At 40.3% G+C, this 20556-nt stretch overlaps 1 long non-coding RNA gene across 1 annotated transcript in view; it reads right to left on the reverse strand.

Moving 5' to 3' along the window:
• Positions 1 to 7209: 7209 nt before the first annotated feature.
• LOC139564397 (uncharacterized) overlaps positions 7210 to 20556 on the reverse strand; it is a 418006-nt gene continuing 404659 nt past the window's right edge. The window contains exons 2-3 of the long non-coding RNA XR_011672734.1: positions 10663 to 10789; positions 7210 to 7553 (exon numbers count right to left, since the gene is read on the reverse strand). This is a non-coding gene — a long non-coding RNA (uncharacterized lncRNA). The remainder of the gene's footprint in view (positions 7554 to 10662; positions 10790 to 20556) is intronic.

Below are 20556 nucleotides of genomic sequence, written 5' to 3' on the forward strand. Positions count from 1 at the left end.
AAATACGATTGTCCTAACCCTCTGCTCTCTGCGCCTGACTCCAAACCCACTACTCCTAGAAGTCTTGACAATATTTAATATTTGAGATTCTTCAAATAGCCACCTTAATGACAGTTTTGTACACTCTTGGCAATCTCTCAACCAGCTTCAACTGGAATACTTTTCCAACAGTCTTGAAGGAGTTCCCACATATATTGAGCACTTGTTGGCTGCTTTTTTTTTACTCTGCAATCTGACTCGTCCCAAACCATCTCAATTTCGGGGGATTGTGGAGGCCAGGTCATCTGATTCCTGTGGCGGCCCTCATGAGAGCCAGTTTCATCATAGCGCTTGATGGCTTTTCCGACTGCACTTGAAGAAAGTTTTTTAAATGTTCCGTATTGACTGAACTTCATGTCTTAAAGTAATGATGGACTGTCGTTTCTCTTTCCTTATTCGAGCTGTTCTTACCATAATATGGACTTGGTATTTTACCAAATAGGGCTATCTCCCGTATACCACCCCTACCTTGTCACAACACAACTGATTGGCTCGAACGCATTAAGAATGAAAGAAATTCCACAAATGAACTTTTAACAAGGCACACCTGTTAATTGAAATTCATTCCAGGTGACTACCTTATGAAGCTGATTGAGAGAATTCCAAGAGTGTGCAAAGCTGTCATCAATGCAAACGGTGGCTATTTGAATAATCTGAAATATTAAATATGTTTTGATTTGTTTAACACTTTTTTGGTTACTACATGATTCCATATGTGTTATTTCATAGTTTTGATGTCGTCACTATTATTCTATGTCGAAAATAGTACAAATAAAGAAAAACCCTTGAATGAGTAGGTGTTTTAAAACTTCTGACCGGTAGTGTATATCTATAACATGTTCTATCCTGTATTTCTATCTGATATTATGACATCTAGTGGCCCTTTTGGGTACTTTAGATTACAACAGGCGTCTACATTTACTTCTGGCCTTATCTGTCCCACTATTATTTGTGGAGATATGCTCTGATGAAGGTCGACTGACCAAATTAAAATTCTGACCGAGATATAATTCAAATAAATGTGCATCTGACTGGAAGTGTGTTTTGCTATCAAAAACATATACTTTTGAAAGGATCAACCATTTTGTGTGTTAATATATGGAGAACATCTAAACTTACTTTTAGTAATATTTAGTTCTACTTTCTGGTTTAACTTGGAGAGATGACCTCCTATCTGACTTCTAGACCATAAAATGTATGGTCATCAATTGTAGTAATCTGACCCCATAAACCACACATTTCTTTAAAATATTTGTTGTTGTTGTTATTAAGGATGTCTAGAGGCAACATCAAAGTTAGTCCTGAAGTATTTGGAAGTTCAACTATCTCTCTAACTTGTCTATCAATATATGAATGTGGCCCTATATCTCTGTTTTGCAACCCCTTAAGCCCAATGATGCGTTTTTGCAAACACTACAAACACCTACAGTAATGCTCCAATTAGTGAATCTGGCAACAGACCTGATCCATAACAAAACCCTGAGGAGAAAATGATTAGGTTAGGGTAAGCAAAAACGTTTTGAATGCAACAACATGTATGCTACATAGAAATAGTATGCCAGTTTGATGGTATCACTATCGTTGAAGATTGAATTGAATTTTACACTCTCATTCAGCCTTGCTTATAGTGAGGTCCGACACCCTTGATAAAGATGAGTAATAATGATATACAAAAATCTAATACTGAGCTGTATTGGGTATGCTAAAGAAATTGGGAAATTATATAATTTTATACTAATACAATTGCTCAGAGATGAGATTTTGTCTTTTAACAAGTACAAAGAAAAATCCTCAAAGGTAGGGTCAAAATGATTGACACCCCTAAAGATTCTTATCATTAAAGTAGTCAATAGTTTAGTATTTAGTCCCATATTCCTAGACAACATCAAGCCTGTGACTCTAAAAATGTGTTGGATGCATTTGCATTTTGGTTGTGTTTCGAGTTATGTTGTACCCAATAGGAATGAATGGTAAATAATGTATTGTGTCATTTTGGATTCACTTATATTGGTAATAAAAATAGAGTATGTTTCGAAACAATTCTACATTTATGTGGATGCTAACATGATTACGGATAATCCTGCATTAATCGTGAATAATGATGAGTGAGAAAGTTAGACGGACCAAATACTGCACTTTTGATTACTTTATTCATAAGAATCTTTAGAGGTGTCATTAATTTTGATCCCTACCATTTTGAGATTTTTAAAAATTTCTTGTTAAACAAAATCTCTATCTCTGAGCAGTACTTTTAGTATAACATAATATATACTGAACAAAAATATAAACGCAACATATACAGTGTTGTTCACATAGGTGCACATTGAGCTGGGGACAATTAAAGGAAACTCTAAAATGTGCAGATTTGTCACACAACACAATGCCACAGATGTCTGAAGTTTTGAGGGAGCGTGCAATTGGCATGCTGACTGTAGGAATATCCACCAGAGCTGTTTCCAGAGAATTGAAGGTTGTTTTAGAGAATTTGGACAGTACATCTAACCGGCCACACAACCGCAGACAACATGTAACCCGCGCCAGCCCAGGACCTCTACATCTGGCTTCTTCACCTGTGGGATTGTTTGAGGAGGGGGAGGGGGGATGCTGAGAAGTATTAATTTCGGTAATAAAGCCCTTTTGTGGGGAAAAACTCATTCTGATTGGCTGGGCTTGGCTCCCCAGTGGGTGGACCTGGCTCCCAAGTGGGTGGGTCAATGCCTTCCCAAGCCCACCCATGGCTGCGCCCCTGACCAGTCATTTGGAATCCGTAGATTAGGGCCTACTGAATTTATTTTAATTGACTGATTTCCTTCTACGAACTGTAAATCTTTGAAATGGTTGCATGTTGCATTTATATATTTTTTCAGTATATCATTTCCCTATTTTTTTAGCATACAATATGCAGTGCATTCAGAAAGTATTCACACCCCTTGAATTTTTCTACATTATGATATGTTACAGCCTTCATTTAAAATGGATAAAACATGTATTTTGTGTCACTGGCCTACACACGATGCCCCATAATGTCAAAGTAGAATTATGTTTTTTAAACTGTTTACAAATTAATAAAAAATGAAAAGCTGAAATGTCTTGTGGCAATAAGTATTAAACCCCTTTGTTATGGTAAGCCTAGATAAGTTCAGGAGTAAACATGTGCTTAACAAGACACATAATAAATTGCATGGACATGAGTACTTCCTTTCTGTACTCCACACATACAATTATCTGTAAGGTCCCTCAGGTGAGCAGTGCATTTCAAGGAAGGGCACCTACTGATAGATGGGTAAAAATTAAAAAGCAGACATTGAATATCCCATTAATTACACTTTGGATGGTGTATCAATACACCCAATCACTACAAAGACACAGCTGTCCTTACTAACTCAGTTGCCGGAGAGGAAGGAAAGTGCTCAGGGACTTCACCATGAGGTCAATGGTGACTTCAGTAGGTCCTATGATTGAGTGTAGTCTGGCCAGGAGTGTGAAGGTGAACGGAAAGGCACCGGAGCAACGGACCGCCCTTTCTGTCTCTGCCTGGCCGGTTCCCCTCTCTCCACTGGGATTCTCTGCCTCTAACCCTATCAAAGGGGCTGAGTCACTGGCTTACTGGTGCGTCACTTGAGTGGGTTGAGTCACTGACGTGATCTTCCTGTCCGGGTTGGCGCCCCCCCTTGGGTTGTGCCGTGGCGGAGATCTTCGTGGGCTAAACTCAGCCTTGTCCCAGGATGGTAAGTTGGTGGTTGAAGATATCCCTCGAGTGGTGTGGGGTCTATGCTTTGGCAAAGTGGGTGGGGTTATATCCTGCCTGTTTGGCCCTGTCCGTGGGAAATCGTCGGACGGGGCCACAGTGTCTCCCGACCCCTCCTGTCTTAGCCTCCAGTATTTATGCTGCAGTAGTGTATGTGTTGGGGGGCTAGGGTCAGTCTGTTATATCTGGAGTATTTCTCCTGTCTTATGACTCCTTGCTGTCCCCAGTCCACCTGGCCGTGCTGCTGCTCCAGTTTCAACTGTTCTGTCTGCGGCTATGGAACCCTGACCTGTTCACCGGACGTGCTACCTGTCTCAGACCTGCTGTTTTCAACTCTCTAAAGACAGCAGGAGCGGTAGAGATACTCTGAATGATCGGCTATAAAAAGCCAACTGACATTCACTCCTGAGGTGCTGACCTGTTGCACCCCCGACAACCACGGTGATTATTATTATTTGACCCTGCTGGTCAACTATGAACATTTGAACATCTTGGCCATGTTCTGTTATAATCTCCAACCGGCACAGCCAGAAGAGGATTGGTCACCCCTCATAGCCTGGTTCCTCTCTAGGTTTCTTCCTAGGTTCTGGCCTTTCTAGGGAGTTTTTCCTAGCCACTGTGCTTCTACACCTGCATTGCTTGCTGTTTGGGGTTTTAGGCTGGGTTTCTGGACAGCACTTTGTGACATCAGTTGATGTAAGAAGGGCTTTATAAATACATTTGATTGAAGAACTGTTCGTCGGGAGCTTCATGAAATGGTTTTCCATGGCCAAGCAGCTGCACACAAGCCTAAGATCAACATGCACAATGCCAAGTGTTGGCTGCAGTGGCGGAAAGCTCGCCACCACTGGACTCTGGAGCAGTGGAAACCGGCTCGTTGGAGTGATGAATAATGCCTCACCATCTGGCAGTCCGATGGACTAATTTGGGTTTGGCTCACGCCAGGAGAACGCTACCTGCCCAAATGCATAGTGACAACTGTAAAGTTTGGTGGAGGAGGAATGGTCTGGGGCTGTTTTTCATGGTTCGGGCTAGGCCCTTTTAGTTCCAGTGTAGGGAAATGTTAACCTTACAGCATACCATGCCATTCTAGACAATTCTGCACTTCCAACTTTGTGGCAACAATTTGGGGAAGGCCTTTTCCTGTTTCAGCATGATAATTCCCCCATTCACAAAGCGAGGTTCATACAGAAATGGTTTGTCGATTGGTGTGGAAGAACTTGACTGGCCTGCACAGAGCCCTGACCTCACCTTGGAATGCCAACTGCGAGCTAGGCCTAATCGACTAACATCCGTGCCTAGCCTCACTAATGCTCTTGTGGCTGAATGGAAGCAAGTCTCTGCAGCAATGTTCCAACATCTCGTGGAAAGCCTTTCCAGAAGAGTGGAGCCTGTTATAGCAGAAAAGAGGAGACCAACTCCATATTAATGCCCATGATTTTGGAATGAGATGTTCGACGAGGAGCTGTCCACATACTTTTGGTCATGTAGTGTATTTGTGGGCCAAAAATAAACTGAGACATTTATTTTATTAAGTTTATTTGGCAGGGTCAATGCACAACAAAAATATAGGCTAAGTCTCAGAGCACTGAGAACATCTGTCGCATCAGATAGTGGCATTCTGAGATTTGAGGTGAAGGTCAGGGTGTTGGGAGAGACAGCCTGTTTGTGCGTTCGTAGGTTGACATCCTCTACAGTAGGCTAGCAGGCAATGCAGAGTCTGATGGGACAGCAAAAAGTTGGGTATAAAAGTCAACAGGATGACATAGCCTAAATAACTTGCTCTGTATTAGTAGGTAGGCTCTCATCTCTCCTGCTGGGCTCGGCGCAGCGGTCATGTTTCTCCTCCCTGGAGTTGTATGCCTCTGTTTCGAAATGCCGCCTTTTAATGCAGTTAACCATCCAATGTAGAAGCAACAGGTGGAGGTCTGCTGACAATACACTACATGACCAAAAGTATGTGGACACTCGTCGAACATCTCATTCCAAAATCACTTAACCTTTTACAAATGAGTTAGCTAGCTTCAATGTCAGATAATTTTCTCCCAGAAGGTCTGAGTTGCACTTGGAGGTGCTACTGTAATAATGAAGATGGTTTGCCTAAAACTACCACAACAATTACATTGTCTATTGTTAGGTTCTAATTTTTCAGAGTACATAACTCACGGACATTAGAGAAGCTTAACCAAGTTTAATTCTTAACTCGTTACAGCTGTAATTCAGACAAAGACATGTTCCCATCATCACAAGTATGTGTGTGTATATATATATATATATACTCCACTTTAGACACCTCTCCTTCTCTCCAATCCTTGCATCTTATGGATCGACAGGAAGAGGGTAACAGGATAATAAACCATTATTCCTCCCTTCAGGGGATCCGACCTGACCTCCTGACCTCAACCCCTCTTTCGCCTAATCCACAGATGTCCTCTCGTATCACCTATCGCACTCCCGTGACTCTCTCCCGTCCACCCAGCAAATTCCACAGCCACTTTGTCTTTCTACAGGTCTCCTTTATATACTATGCGTCTGATCTATCATGTCTTTAATATCTCAATGTTCAAAGTTTACCCCGAATCCAACACTATGCTAAATGTGTTTACATTGTAAAATAAAGAAAATTGGGCTAAGAAATACTTTATTCAATGGGGCTAGGCAAAGCAGAGATGACAAAATACACTGAACAAAAGTATAAACATGTAAAATCCAGGAAATGTTCCATATGCACAAAAAGCCTATTTGTCTCATTTTGTGCACAAATTTGTTTACATCCCTGTTAGTGAGCATTTCTCCTTTGCCAAGATAATCCATCCACCTGACAGGTGTGGCATATCAAGAAGCTGATTAAACAGAATGATCATTACACAGGTGTACCTTGTGCTGGGGACAATAAAAGGCCACTTTAAAATGTGCAGTTTTGTCGCAAAACACAATGCCACAGATGTCTCAACTTTTGAGGGAGCGTGCAATTGCCATGCTGACTACAGGAATGTCGACCAGAGCTGTTGCCAGATAATTGAATATTTATTTCTCTACCATAAGCTGCCTCCAATGTTGTTTTAGAGAATATTGCAGTATGTCCAACTGCAAACCACATGTAACCATGCAAGCCCAGGACCTCCACATCCGGCTTCTTCACCTGCAGGATTGTCTGAGGGGGAGGACGGTGCTAAGGAGTATTTCTTTCTGTTGTAAAGCACTTTTCTTGGGGGAAAAAATAATTCTGATTGGCTGGACCTGGCTCCCCAGTGGGTGGGCCTGGCTGCCAAGTGGGTGGGCCTATGCCCTCCCAGGGCCACCCATGGCTGCATCCCTGCTCAGTCATGTGAAATCCATAGATAAGGGCCTAATTTATTTATTTCAGTTCACTGATTTCCTTATATGAACTGTAACTCAGTAAAATATTTAAAATTGTTGCGTTTTATATTTATGTTCAGTATACTTTATTTCACCCATAACAATGTAGCCTACTATTAAAGTACAGAATGTTTACAATATTATTTTACACATTCCAAATTAGATTTTATATATTCATATGGTTTAAGGGTGCATCTTTTGTCATGACGACAAGGTGAAGGTGCGCTCTACTCAAACAGCAGAATCATTCATTCAGATAGTCCAAAGCAAAATGACAACAATCTCATATGTCTGCTATCATATCTGGAAAAGGACGAAGTAGAAGTAGAAACTGATGCAGCATTGCTCATCTTCACAGTGGAAATTCAGTCGACATCGGTGTCTTGATAGAGGTCAGCTGGTGAACCTACAGCAGTACATAAACAAATGAAAACACACTTGATGTTAGAATATCACTTATTCAGGTCACCTATACCATCAGATAAATGGGATAGGCATGAAATCCTGATATAAAGGTGCTATATTATAAAGGTGCTTCCCCAAACTTAACTCACACGACACAGCTTGTAGTTTTGCTATTAGCATATCTATCTAGCAAATTTTGGCTAATTTACTGTTGGTGTTGACACCTGGTTAGCATAACAGCTACACTAAACTCGAAATCGATCAGACTTGACTTACCAGTCATGAAATGATCATAACAGACCCTGTACTGACAGCTTTCTGGGTTCAGGTCTTGCCAGGCAAAAAGGTTTCTTTGCTTTTCTGACAGTTCTTGTCAGGTTTTGGCCAAGACTGTTCGGGTTTTTGGTCACTAGATGTCCCCATTGCACCTTTTTTGTACCTTTTGTTTTTCTTGCTCCAATTATTGTTTGCACCTGTAGGTCATTCCCTTGTTAGTATTTAATCCCTGTGTGTTCCTTAGTTCCTTGCTCTGTGTTTGTAAGTTAGCACCCAGCCCCAGCCCAAGCCTTGTTTTATTCAGTGTTTTCTCTTGTTGGATTTTCCAGAGGTTCTCTGGTTTAGTTTTGTGTATTATTTGAGTAGTCTTTTGAGGTTTGTTTTTCCCTGCTGTTTTTTACCACTTTGTGGAGTTTCTTTAGTATTTTGGAGGATTTCCATTTTTGTGCTTTTTGGCTTGATTTTTGGACATTGTGGTTTTAGTTTCTTTGCCTGGAGATTTTGTTCTTTATTAAACCACTATCGCTAGTACTGCTGTGTCTGCCTCATCTTCTGGGTTCTGACGATTATTAGTGACTGTTTCTCGCACCGGGTCCTGACAGTTCTTGAGTCTTATCTCATTGGTATCACCAATGGTGTTTCATGATTGCGGGGAATCTGTAAATGTATTTTGTAAATCTATTTTTTTGCCGTTGTCTTTCCTGTCTTGTTACAGAAGCCAAATACTCCACAGAAAATGACTGTGGTGATGAATCAACTTGTTTTCGCACTGTTATCCTGCAGTCTGGGGTAGCCACTCAGCTATTGTTGTCAGAAGAATTAATGTGGTGGTCTTCCAACATGGCCGCCAGGAGGCGTCGTACATCAACTGCAAGCCCTCTATTCAGCATCGTTCACACCCTCTTCTAAGCCCCACCCATTTCTTTAAGGATTCACGTGAGGCCATGTGCTAAACAGCGTGAGTAAGGTAGTGTAGTAAACAACCAAATACTTTTTCCACATTTTGTTACGTTACAGCCTTATTCCCGAAATTGATTAAATTGTTTTTTCCCTCATCAATCTACACACAATACCCCATAATGACAATGCAAAAACAGCAAATGTAGAAATAAAAAAAACTTAAATATTACATTCACATAATAATTCCTACCCTTTACTCAGTACTTTGTTGAAGCACCTTTGGCAGCTATTACAGCTTCAAGTCTTACTGGGTATGACGCTACAAGTGTGGCACACCTGTATTTGGGGAGTTTCTCCCATTCTTCTCTTCAGATCCTCTCAAGCTCCGTCAGGTTGGATGGGGAGCGTCACTGCACATTTATTTTCAGGTCTCTCGGGTTCAAATCCGTGCTTTGGCTGGACCACTCAAGGACACTCTGAGACTTGTCCCGAAGCCACTCCTGCATTGTCTTTGCTGTGTGCTTAGGATCGTTGTCCTGTTGGAAGGTGAACCTTCACCCCAGTTTGAGGTCCTGGGCGCTCTGGAGCACGTTTTCATTAAGGATCTCTCTGTACTGTGCTCCGTTCATCTTTCCCTCAATCCTGACTATTTTCCCAGTCCCTGCCTCTGAAAAACATCCCCACAGCACAATGCTGCCACCACCATGCTTCACCGTAGGGATGGTGACAGGTTTCCTCCAGACATGAGACTTGGCATTCAGGCCAAAGAGTTAAATCTTGGTTTCATCAGACCAGCGAATCTTGTTTCTCATGGTTTGAGAGTCCTTTAGGTGCCTTTTGGCAAGCTCCAAGCAAGCTGTCATGTGCCTTTTACTGAGGAGTGGCTCCCATCTGGCCACTCTACCATTAAGGCCTGATTGGTACTGCAGAGATGGTTGTCCATCTGGAAGGTTGTCCCATCTCCACAGAGGAGCTCTGGAGCTATGTCAGAGTGACCATTGGGTTCTTGGTCACCTCCCTGACCAAGGCCCTTCTCCCCCGATTGCTCAGTTTGGCTGGGCAGCCAGCTCTAGGAAGAGTGTTGGTGGCTCCAAACTTCTTCCATTTAAGAACGATGGAGGCCACTGTGTTCTTGGGGACCTTCAATGCTGCAGATATGTTTTGGTACCCTTCCCCAAATCTGTACCTCAACACAATCCTGTCTCAGAGCTCTACAAACAATTCCTTCAACCTCATGGCTTGGATTTTGCTCTGACATGCACTGTCAACTTTGGGACCTTTATATAGACAGGTGTGTGCCTTTCCAAATCATGTTCAATCAATTGAATTCACCTCAGGTGGACTTCAATCAAGTTGTAGAAACATCTCAAGGATGATCAGTGGAAACAGGATGCACCTGAGCTCAATTTCTAGTCTCATGTCAAAGGGTCTGAATATATTTCTAAAAATCTGTTTTCGCTTTGTCATTATGGGGTATTGTGTGTAGATTGAGGAAAACATTTTTTTAAATCTGTTTCAGAATAAGGCGTGAACGTAACAAATGTGGAGAAAAAAAAAATGCCACTCTAGCAAGGATTATCTACACATACTGAGTAGCTCACGTTATAGACAGAAGCATGCTACATGGCAGACCAATCCGAACTCCTCTCTTGGCATGTCCAGCCCATCCATTATCTCAGCCAATCATAGCTTGTGGGAAGGTTCCTGACTTTTTCCGTGGCTAAACCAACCAGGCTCATTCTCAGTTTGATTCGTATTTACAGATGGCATACAAGTTTGTTATTAAGGCACATGAAAGTTCACATGTTCCAGAAAGCATTTAGATTTCTTTTTAAAAAGCATTCAAATGCCTCTCATATGAAGTAGTGACATGCGACATACGGCTAGCTTCCTGAAACGGGTCACATGAGTGGAGTGTATATAAAAATACTTACTGACATGGCGTGCTCCATGTTCTTGCTGATAGCAGGCCTCAACCTGGATGTAGGGGAATGTCCTAAATTGTATGGTTGCATCCATCGCCACCAGGCTCCGGGAAATCAGATGACAAACCTTCATAGACTAACAAAAGAAAAGGGTACCTGTATTTACTATTTAGTCAATTGAAGTCATTACAGTCACAGGTTTTTTACACAGGAGTGTACAGGTTTTTGTTCCAGCACTTCACTAACACCACCTTCAACTAATTGTAGTCTAAATTGAACAAAACTTGCACACAGTATAATCCTCTGGGACAGAAATCACCCGTGCCTGTGTTATTGAAGGAACTTCCCAAGTTACAAGATTACAATTCTGCATGATAGAAAGAGAATAACGTGTGGATCTATATCTGACCTTGAATATAAACTCAATGATTTCATGGTGGCCGGGAGGTTGTGAAATTCTTCACATTTGTCACGCCTTGATCTGTTTCTCCTGTCCTTGTGCTTGTCTCCACCCCCTCCAGGTGTCACTTATTATCCCCGGTGTATTTATCCCTGTTTCCTGTCTCTCTGTGCCAGTTCGTCTTGTTTGTCAAGTCGACCAGCGTCGACTTGACAAACAAGGGGATGCTTGTTTGTCAAGAGGGGTAGACTCTCTTTTTCTCAAAAGGGGTAGACTTTTTGCCTACCCCTTTTGCTATAATAAATATCGGAGCTCAACCATCTGCCTCTTGTGTCTGCATTTGGGTCTCGCCCTGTGCCCTTATAACATTTGTTTGGGTGTTAGGGATGTGCGTCAATCTGAGGAGAACAGTGCAGAGATGTAAAGGGGAAGAAATTCCCCTCACTGCTCAAATTTCAGTGCTGGTTGCTGAGAAACACACCTGCCTTTTTTAATGTGCCATCATTTTGTAAACAGTTTTACATATAAGCTTGATCAAGTTTTCACCCATTTACATTTCATGTATGATTTGATACTTAATTTTTTCTTCACAATTTCCTAGCTACTTAGCTAGTTGTATGTGCTGTAAAATCAGGAGAGGCTTTTTTCTTGCCAACTTTTGCACTCACCAATTAATTAATAAATAGGAAGTGGAATGAAGTAGTTTGACAAAGTGTTCAGAAATCGGTAACAAGTCTTTCAAATTTAGCTAGCAAATATTTAATTTATTTTCTACAAACCTAGCTAGGTAACATTGGCTACAGTGCTGATCGGGAAGTTAGCTAGCTAGCTTTCCCCCACCAGTTTCAATTTAGCTAACTGGCTAATGGCATTTATAGCTATCAACTTTATCTATCAGATGGTTAACTAGCAAATATACAAACTCAACATGCAACAATTCCAAAGATTTTACTGAGTGACAGTTTATAGAAGGAAATCATTCAAAATAAATACATTCATTAGGTCCTAATTTATTGATTTCACATGAATGGAGGACACAGCCAATCAGAATGAGGTTTTCCGCACAAAAGGGCTTTATTGTAGACTTTAATGCTCCTCCTTTTATCATGGGACCAACACTTTACATGCTGCGTTTTTTTTATATATAATTTTTCTCCTTACATCGAAACTAGCCAGTAACCAGATAGTGACGATAAAGCTAGGATGAATGTAAATAAACTATTGTCATGCCTATTTGTAAAAAAAAAAATAATAATAATTTTCAAAAATTGATGTACTCATATAGCGCCTTCAGAAAGTTTTCACACCCTTTGACTTTTTACACATTTTGTGTTACAGCCTGAATTTAAAATGAATTAAATTGAGATTTTGTGTCACTGGCCTACACACAATCCCCCATAATATCAAAGTGGAAGTTATTTCAAAATGAAAAGCTGACCATTTTTGAGTCAGTAAGTGTTCAACCCTTTGTTATGGCAAGCCTAAATAAATTCAGGAGTAAAAATGTGCTTAACAACTCAAATAATAAGTTGCATGCAATGTGTGAATCAATTGTGTTTTAACATTCTTTTTTTATGAATACCTCATCTCTGTACCCTACAGATACAATTATCTGTAAGGTCCCTAATTCGAGCAGTGAATTTCAAACACTGATTCAACCACAGTTCCTCTGCGTACACATCTCGGACAAACTGAAATGGTCCACCCACACAGACAGCGTGGTGAAGAAGACGCAACAGAGCCTCTTCAACCTCAGGAGGCTGAAGAAATGTGGATTGTCACCGAAAACACTCAAACTTTTACAGATGCACAATCGAGAGCATCCTGTCGGGCTGTATCACCGCCTGGTTCAGCAACTGCTCCGCCCACAACCGTAAGGCTCTCCAGAGAGTAGTGAGGTCTGCACAACGCATCACCGGGGGCAAACTACCTGCCCTCCAGAACACCTACACCACCCGATGTCACAGGAAGGCCAAAAAGATCATCAAGGACAACAACCACTCGAGCCACTGTCTGTCCACCCCGCTATCATCCAGAAGGCGAGGTCAGTACAGGTGCATCAAAGCTGGGACCGAGAGAGTGAAAAACAGCTATCTCAAGGCCATCAGATTGTTAAACAGCCATCACTAACATTGAGTGGCTGCTGCCAACATACTGACTCAAATCTCTAGCCACTTTAATAATAAAAAATGTGATGTAATAAATGTTTCACTAGTCAATTTAAACAATGCAACTTTTCATAATGTTTACATTACTCACCTCATATGTATATACTGTATTCTATACCATTTACTGCATCTTGCCTATGCCGCACGGCCATCGCTCATCCATATATTTATATGTACATATTCTTATTCATTCCTTTACACTTGTGTATAAGGTAGTTGTGAAATTGTTAGATTACTTGTTAGATATTACTGTATGGTCGGAACTAGAAGCACAAGCATTTTGCTACACTCGCGTTAACATCTGCTAACCATGTGTATGTGACCAATAAAATGTGATTTTAACCAGGGAGTTTTTCCAATGCCTCGCAAAGAAGGGCACCTATTGGTAGATGGGTAAAAAAATATAGCAGAATATTTATTAATTATACTTTGGATGGTGTATCACACAGCCAGTACCTACAAAGATACAGGCATCCTTCCTAACTCAGTTGCCAGAGAGGAAGGAAACCATTCAGGGATTTCAACATGAGGCCAATGGTAAATTTAAAACAGTTACAGTTTAATGGCTGTGATAGGAAAACTGAGGATGGATCAACAACATTGTAGTTACTCCACAATACTAATACTGCAAAAAATGTGGCAAAGCAATACACTTTTGTCCAGAATGCAAAGTGTTATGTGTTCTATTGCATTTTCTCCAAACATTACTGAGTACCACCATCCATATGTTGAAGCATGGTGGTGGCTGCATCATTATACGTATGGGAGTGGTGGTTGGTGCCATTTTAAGATGAGGGAGGACGATTACATGTTTTATTAGCATGGCCTTATTTCTATTACAGTATATTGGATGACTGTCATTCATATTCCATTCACCCGGCTCAATGTAACATCGATAGGTTTAGGCTACTACATGATACTCAAATTTTCCCTATACCTATCATGAGATTGCTACAACGTAGTCTACGAATGAAAGTTTACAACGTAGGTGCAAAGTCCAAGAAAAATGTGAGTATTCAAGGTGACAGTGACACATTCATTACCGCCTAACTCACTCTTGCCTTCATCTAGCTGATCTAGGGTGTAATTATTAGTCCAAACCAGTAGTTGTGTGTGGATAAAATCACTGGGGAAGCCAAGCCAGGAAAAAAAAGTCATATTACAACCTATGTGTTGTGATAATTGCGTTGTTTGCTTTATAACCTTAGTTCATATGCCTTGCGACTGTGAGATATATATATACAGTGGGGAGAACAAGTATTTGAAACACTGCCGATTTTGCAGGTTTTCCTACTTACAAAGCATGTAGAGGTCTGTAATTTTTATCATAGGCACACTTCAACTGTGAGAGACGGAATCTAAAACAAAAATCCAGAAAATCACATTGTATGATTTTTAAGTAATTAATTTGCATTTTATTGCATGACATAAGTATTTGATGACCTACCAACCAGTAAGAATTCCGGTTCTCACAGACCTGTTAGTTTTTCTTTAAGAAGCCCTCCTGTTCTCCACTCATTACCTGTATTAACTGCACCTGTTTGAACTCGTTACCTGTATAAAAGACACCTGTCCACACACTCAATCAAACAGACTCCAACCTCTCCACAATGGCCAAGACCAGAGAGCTGTGTAAGGACATCAGGGATAAAATTGTAGACCTGCACAAGGCTGGGATGGGCTACAGGACAATAGGCAAGCAGCTTGGTGAGAAGGCAACAACTGTTGGCACAATTATTAGAAAATGGAAGAAGTTCAAGATGACGGTCAATCACCGTCGGTCTGGGGCTCCATGCAAGATCTCACCTCGTAGGGCATCAATGATCATGAGGAAGGTGAGGGATCAGCCCAGAACTACACGGCAGGACCTGGTCAATGACCTGAAGAGAGCTGGGACCACAGTCTCAAAGAAAACCATTAGTAACACACTACGCCGTCATGGATTAAAATCCTGCAGCGCACGCAAGGTCCCCCTGCTCAAGCCAGTGCATGTCCAGGCGCATCTGAAGTTTGCCAATGACCATCTGGAGGATCCAGAGGAAGAATGGGAGAAGCTCATGTGGCCTGATGAGACAAAAATAGAGCTTTTTGGTCTAAACTCCACTCTCCGTGTTTGGAGGAAGAAGAAGGATGAGTACAACCCCAAGAACACTATCCCAACCGTGAAGCATGGAGGTGGAAACATCATTCTTTGGGGATGCTTTTCTGCAAAGGGGACAGGACGACTGCACCGTATTGAGGGGAGGATGGATGGAGGCTATAGCACCTTGTCAACTATTCCCAAATGATTTTACATTATTTTACATTATTTACACTATAGAATAGAAAGGATATTTTGTTCTAAGATTAACTGACAGAGGATTAATTTAATGTGTACAATGACACTGCATATTGATCAAAATTGTTCAATAGTATGTGATATAATATTTTATTTCCTCCCAGTGGACAAATTGGTAATTTCAACGTCAAACTGAGTTTTGCCCGCTGTTGGTCCTTTCTTGCTAGCTGGGGCTCCACTATCACGGTAGCATCATGAAAGTCTTCTAGAACCCTTGCGAGGACGTAACTTTGCATCAAGATGACTGTAGAGGGCATTTCTATGCAAAACGATTCATCAGCACTAACGTGTAGTTCATAGGAGCACATAAAATTGGGTGTCAATTTGAAAGTATTCATACCACTCGACTTATTCCACATTTTGTTACAGCCTGAATTCAAATATATATAATTTTCTCACCCATTTGCACCATTTGCAATACCCCATAATGACAAAGTGAAAACATGTTTTTGAAAATGAAATACAGAAATCTCATTTTTACATATGTATTGACACCACTGACACAGCACTTTGTAAAAGCACCTTTGGCAGCGATTACAGCTGTGAGTTTTTCTAGGTAAGTCTCTAAGAGCTTTCCACACATGGATTGTGCAACATTTGTCAATTTCTTATTCAAAAAATTCTTCAAGTTCTGTCAAATTGGTTGTTGATCATTGCTAGACTACAATTTTCAGGTCTTGCCATACATTTTCAAGTGAATTTAAGTCAAAACTAACTCGGCCACTCAGGAATATTCACTTCTTGGTAACCCCAGTGTAGATTTGGCCTTGTGATTTACGTTATTGTCTTGCTGAAAGGTGAATTCATCTCCCGGTGTCTGGTGGAAAGCAGACTGAACCAGGTTTTCCTCTAGGATTTTGTCTGTGCTTAGCTCCATTCCATGTATTTATTTACCCTGAAACTCCCCAGTCCTTAATGATTTCAAGCATACCCTTAACATGATGCAGCCACCACTATGCTTGAAAATATGGAGAGGGGTACTCGCTAATGTGTTTTATTGGATTTGCTCCAAACATAACACTTTGTATTCAGGACAAACATTTAATTGCTTTTACACTTTCTTTGCAGTATTACTTTAGTGCCAGGATGCAGGTTTTGGAATATTGTTTTATTCTGCACAGGCTTCCTTTCACTCTGTCAATTAGGTTAGTATTGTTGAGTAACTACAATGTTGATCCGTCCTCAGTTTTCTATCACAGCCATTAAATTCTGTAACTGTTTTAAAGTCACCATTGACCTCATGCTGAAATCCCTGAGCAGTTTCGTTCCTCTCTGGCAACTGAGTTAGGAAGGATGCCTGTATCTATGCACGGACTTGTTGTATTGATACACCATCCAAAGTGTAAATAATAACTTCACCAATCTCAGAGGGATATTCAATGTCTGTATTTTTTTTTAAATCACCCATCTTTGCGAGGCATTGGAAAACCTCCCAGGTATTGGTGGTTGAATCTATTTGAAAATCACTGCTCGACAGAGGGACCTTACAGAAATTAGCTATTCATAAAAAAATAATTTTAAACACTGTTGATGCACACAGTCCATGCAACTTATTATGTGACTTGTTAAGCAAATGTTTAGTCCTGAACTTATTTAGGCTTGCCATAACAAAGGGGTTAAATACTTATTGACTCAAGATATTTCAGCTTTTCGTTTTTAAATAACTTTTTTATTTTATTTTGAAAAACAGAATGCCACTTTGATATTATGGTTGATTGTCACTGGCCTGCACACAATCTCAATTTAATCCATTTTAAATTAAGGCTTTAACACACAACAACATTTTGAAAAAGTCAAAGCTAGTGAGTACTTTCTGAAGGCACTGTAAAGAAAATGAAAATAAGGCATCCCAGAAAATTGGAAGAAGTGAAGGCTTTGGTTTCTGGTCAAACAGATGAAAAAGGGGGTCTTCGTGAACATCTAGCAGAAAAAATCTTAAGGTGTTAGACCAAAAAACAACAATAATGTTGAAGTAAAGACCACTGCCAACGAATATCAACCTTTTTTAGTTTTGCAGAAATAATTTGCCTTCTGTAAGTTTAAGAAATATTGCCTAGTGTCTTCTCATTCTGTTACCAAAACTCACAAATCTTTAAGAGGATAATGAAAGTTCAGAGGTAGGAAGTAAAGTTTTACTTACCAATTAGTATTTTTACTCATTTGGTTTATGATTTATTAACTTCTTGTGAATAGGGGGCGCTGTTTTCACTTTGGGAAAAAATCGTGCCCAATTTAAAGGGCCTCGTACTCTATTCTAGATTGTACAATATGCATATTATTATTACTATTGGATAGAAAACACTCTCAAGTTTCTAAAACTGTTTGAATTATATCTGTGAGTAAAACAGAACTCATTTTGCAGCAAACTTCCAGACAGGAAGTGAAAAATCTGAAAACGATGCTCTGTTCCAGGGCCTGCCTATTCAATTGCCTAATATTTATGGATATTCATGCACTGCATACGCCTTCCACTAGATGTCAACAGGCAGTGGAAGGTGGAATGGGGTGTCTAGCTTAAACTGAGGTTGAACAAGAGCTCTTGGAATGACGTGACCAGAATTTCCTTTCTCTACCTAGGCGCGGGAAGTGCCTCCATGTTGTCTTATGATAAGCGTTCGGTATACACAGCTAATATCTCCGGCTCTGTTTTTATTTGATAGATATTAGAAAAACATCATAAAGTACGTTTTTTCAACCGAGTTTCATCAGTTTATTCAACGTTTAATGGGACTTTTGGAGTTTTCCGTTCTCTGCGTCGAGAGAAATTGGGAACGTCATCAACATTGGCTAGCCTTGTGGAGCGAATTCGACAGGAGAGAAGGACATTCTAAAACCAAACAACGATTTATTCTGGACATAGGACTCCTTGTACAAGATTCTGATGGAAGCTCAGCAAAAGTAGGAACAATTTATGATGTTATTTCGTATTTCTGTGGAAAATGTTGAGTCCTATTATTCGCCCTTTTTGCGGGCGCTGTCTCGCTATAACGTAAGCTGTTTGTTATGGTAAAGTTATTTTTAAAAATCTAACACGGCGGTTGCATTAAGAACTAGTGTATCTTTCATTTGCTGTCCAACATGTATTTTTTAGTAAAGTTTATGATGAGTTCTTTGGTCAGATTAGGTGAGTGTCCAAAATATCTCCGGACAATTTGGTGAATCGATGCTACATATTCACAATGTATAACCACGGTTTGCAGCTCTAAATATGCACATTTTCGAACAAAACATAAGTGTATTGTATAACCTGATGTTATAAGACTGTCATCTGATGAAGTTGGTCAAGGTTAGTGATTAATTTTATATCTTTTGCTGGTTTTTGCGATGCTATCTATGCGGTGAATAAATGCGGTTGTGTGTTTGGCTATTGTGGTAAGCTAATATAATGCTATATTGTGTTTTCGCTGTAAAACACTTAAAAAATCGGAAATATTGGCTGGATTCACAAGATGTTTATCTTTCATTTGCTGTACACCATGTATTTTTCATAAATGTTTTATGATGAGTATTTAGGTATTTCACGTTGCTCTCTGTAATTATTCTGGCTGCTTTGGTGATATTTTTGATGGTAGCTGCAATGTAAAACTATGATTTATACCTCAAATATGCAAATTTTTGAACAAAACATAAATGTATTGTATAACATGATGTTATAAGACTGTCATCTGATGAAGTTGTTTCTTGGTTAGTGACTAATTATATCTCTATTTGGTCGGTTTTGTGATAGCTACCTATGCGGTAGAAAAATGGTGAAAATATGCGGTTGAGTCTTTTGCTATTGTGGTTAGCTAATAGAAATACATATTGTGTTTTCGCTGTAAAACATTTTAAAAATCAGAAACGATGGCTGGATTCACAAGATGTTTATCTTTCATTTGCTGTATTGGACTTGTGATTTCATGAAAATTATATTATATGATATCCCTGTCGCGTTAGGCTAGGCTATGCTAGTCAGCTTTTTTGATGAGGAGGATCCCGGATCCGGGAGAGAGAAGCGGTAGAGGTTTTAAGTGAGCAAAACACTTTATTCAGTTACCATTTCGGTAACAGAATGACCAAAAGAATCAGTAACACAACGACTACAACTGAATTGGCTACAATGGGAAATCATAGTAGTCACAAACCACAGTTGGGTCACTTGCTACTGTCATCCCTTCCACTGGCATACAGTTATGTTCAGCTAACAACAGTTTTTTTCTCTTTCTGTCGCAAAGAGTGAGAAAACAGTCTGGAGAACCCCTCCCTGTCTATCTCCAGTTAATATCACCTCTCACGGTAGGGGCCATGAGGCCCCTCTCTTTCCATTTATTGTAACCCTCACCGACTGAGCACCGGACGTGCATGGACATTGAACATTTGTTGAAATCCAAAAACAAACAAATCATAGACGTCTGTTTCACGACTTCGGACAGCACAGTACAGCAAGGAAAATTAGAGTATAGGACAGTACTGCACTGTACAGTAGAGTTTAGTACAGTACACTATAGTAGAGTGCAGTATAATTTACTGTATTGTACTGAACTCTTTTATAGTACTGAACTATACCCCTCTGTATTGTGTTGTACTGTATTGAACTCTACTCTACTATATTCTACTGTGCTGTGTTTTACTGTGCTGTACGTGATGTCCAAACTTGTGAAACATAGACGTCTATGATTGGCACAGATTTGGTCTTGTTTGGGGGCGGAGCTCATTAGAATAACAGCCAGTGTGCAGGACAAGGGTCGGCAACCCTGTTCCTTGAGTGCCGCAGGTACTGCTAGATTTTGTTCCAACTAGGCAACACACCTGACCAACTGAGCTAATTGATCAGTTCAGTGATTTCCTAAATTCAACACACCTGGTCTTTAAATCAAAACATGAAGTGCCTGCAGGCACTCCAGGAACAGGGTTGCCTACCCCTGGCGTAGAATAATACTCGGAACAGGGAAAGGGGATATTACATTTTTTTAAATCTTTGTGTACAATTTCAGTATACATCACCATGAGAATGACAT

This window comes from Salvelinus alpinus, chromosome 35 (assembly GCF_045679555.1).
Source record: "Salvelinus alpinus chromosome 35, SLU_Salpinus.1, whole genome shotgun sequence".
Taxonomy (NCBI): domain Eukaryota; kingdom Metazoa; phylum Chordata; class Actinopteri; order Salmoniformes; family Salmonidae; genus Salvelinus; species Salvelinus alpinus.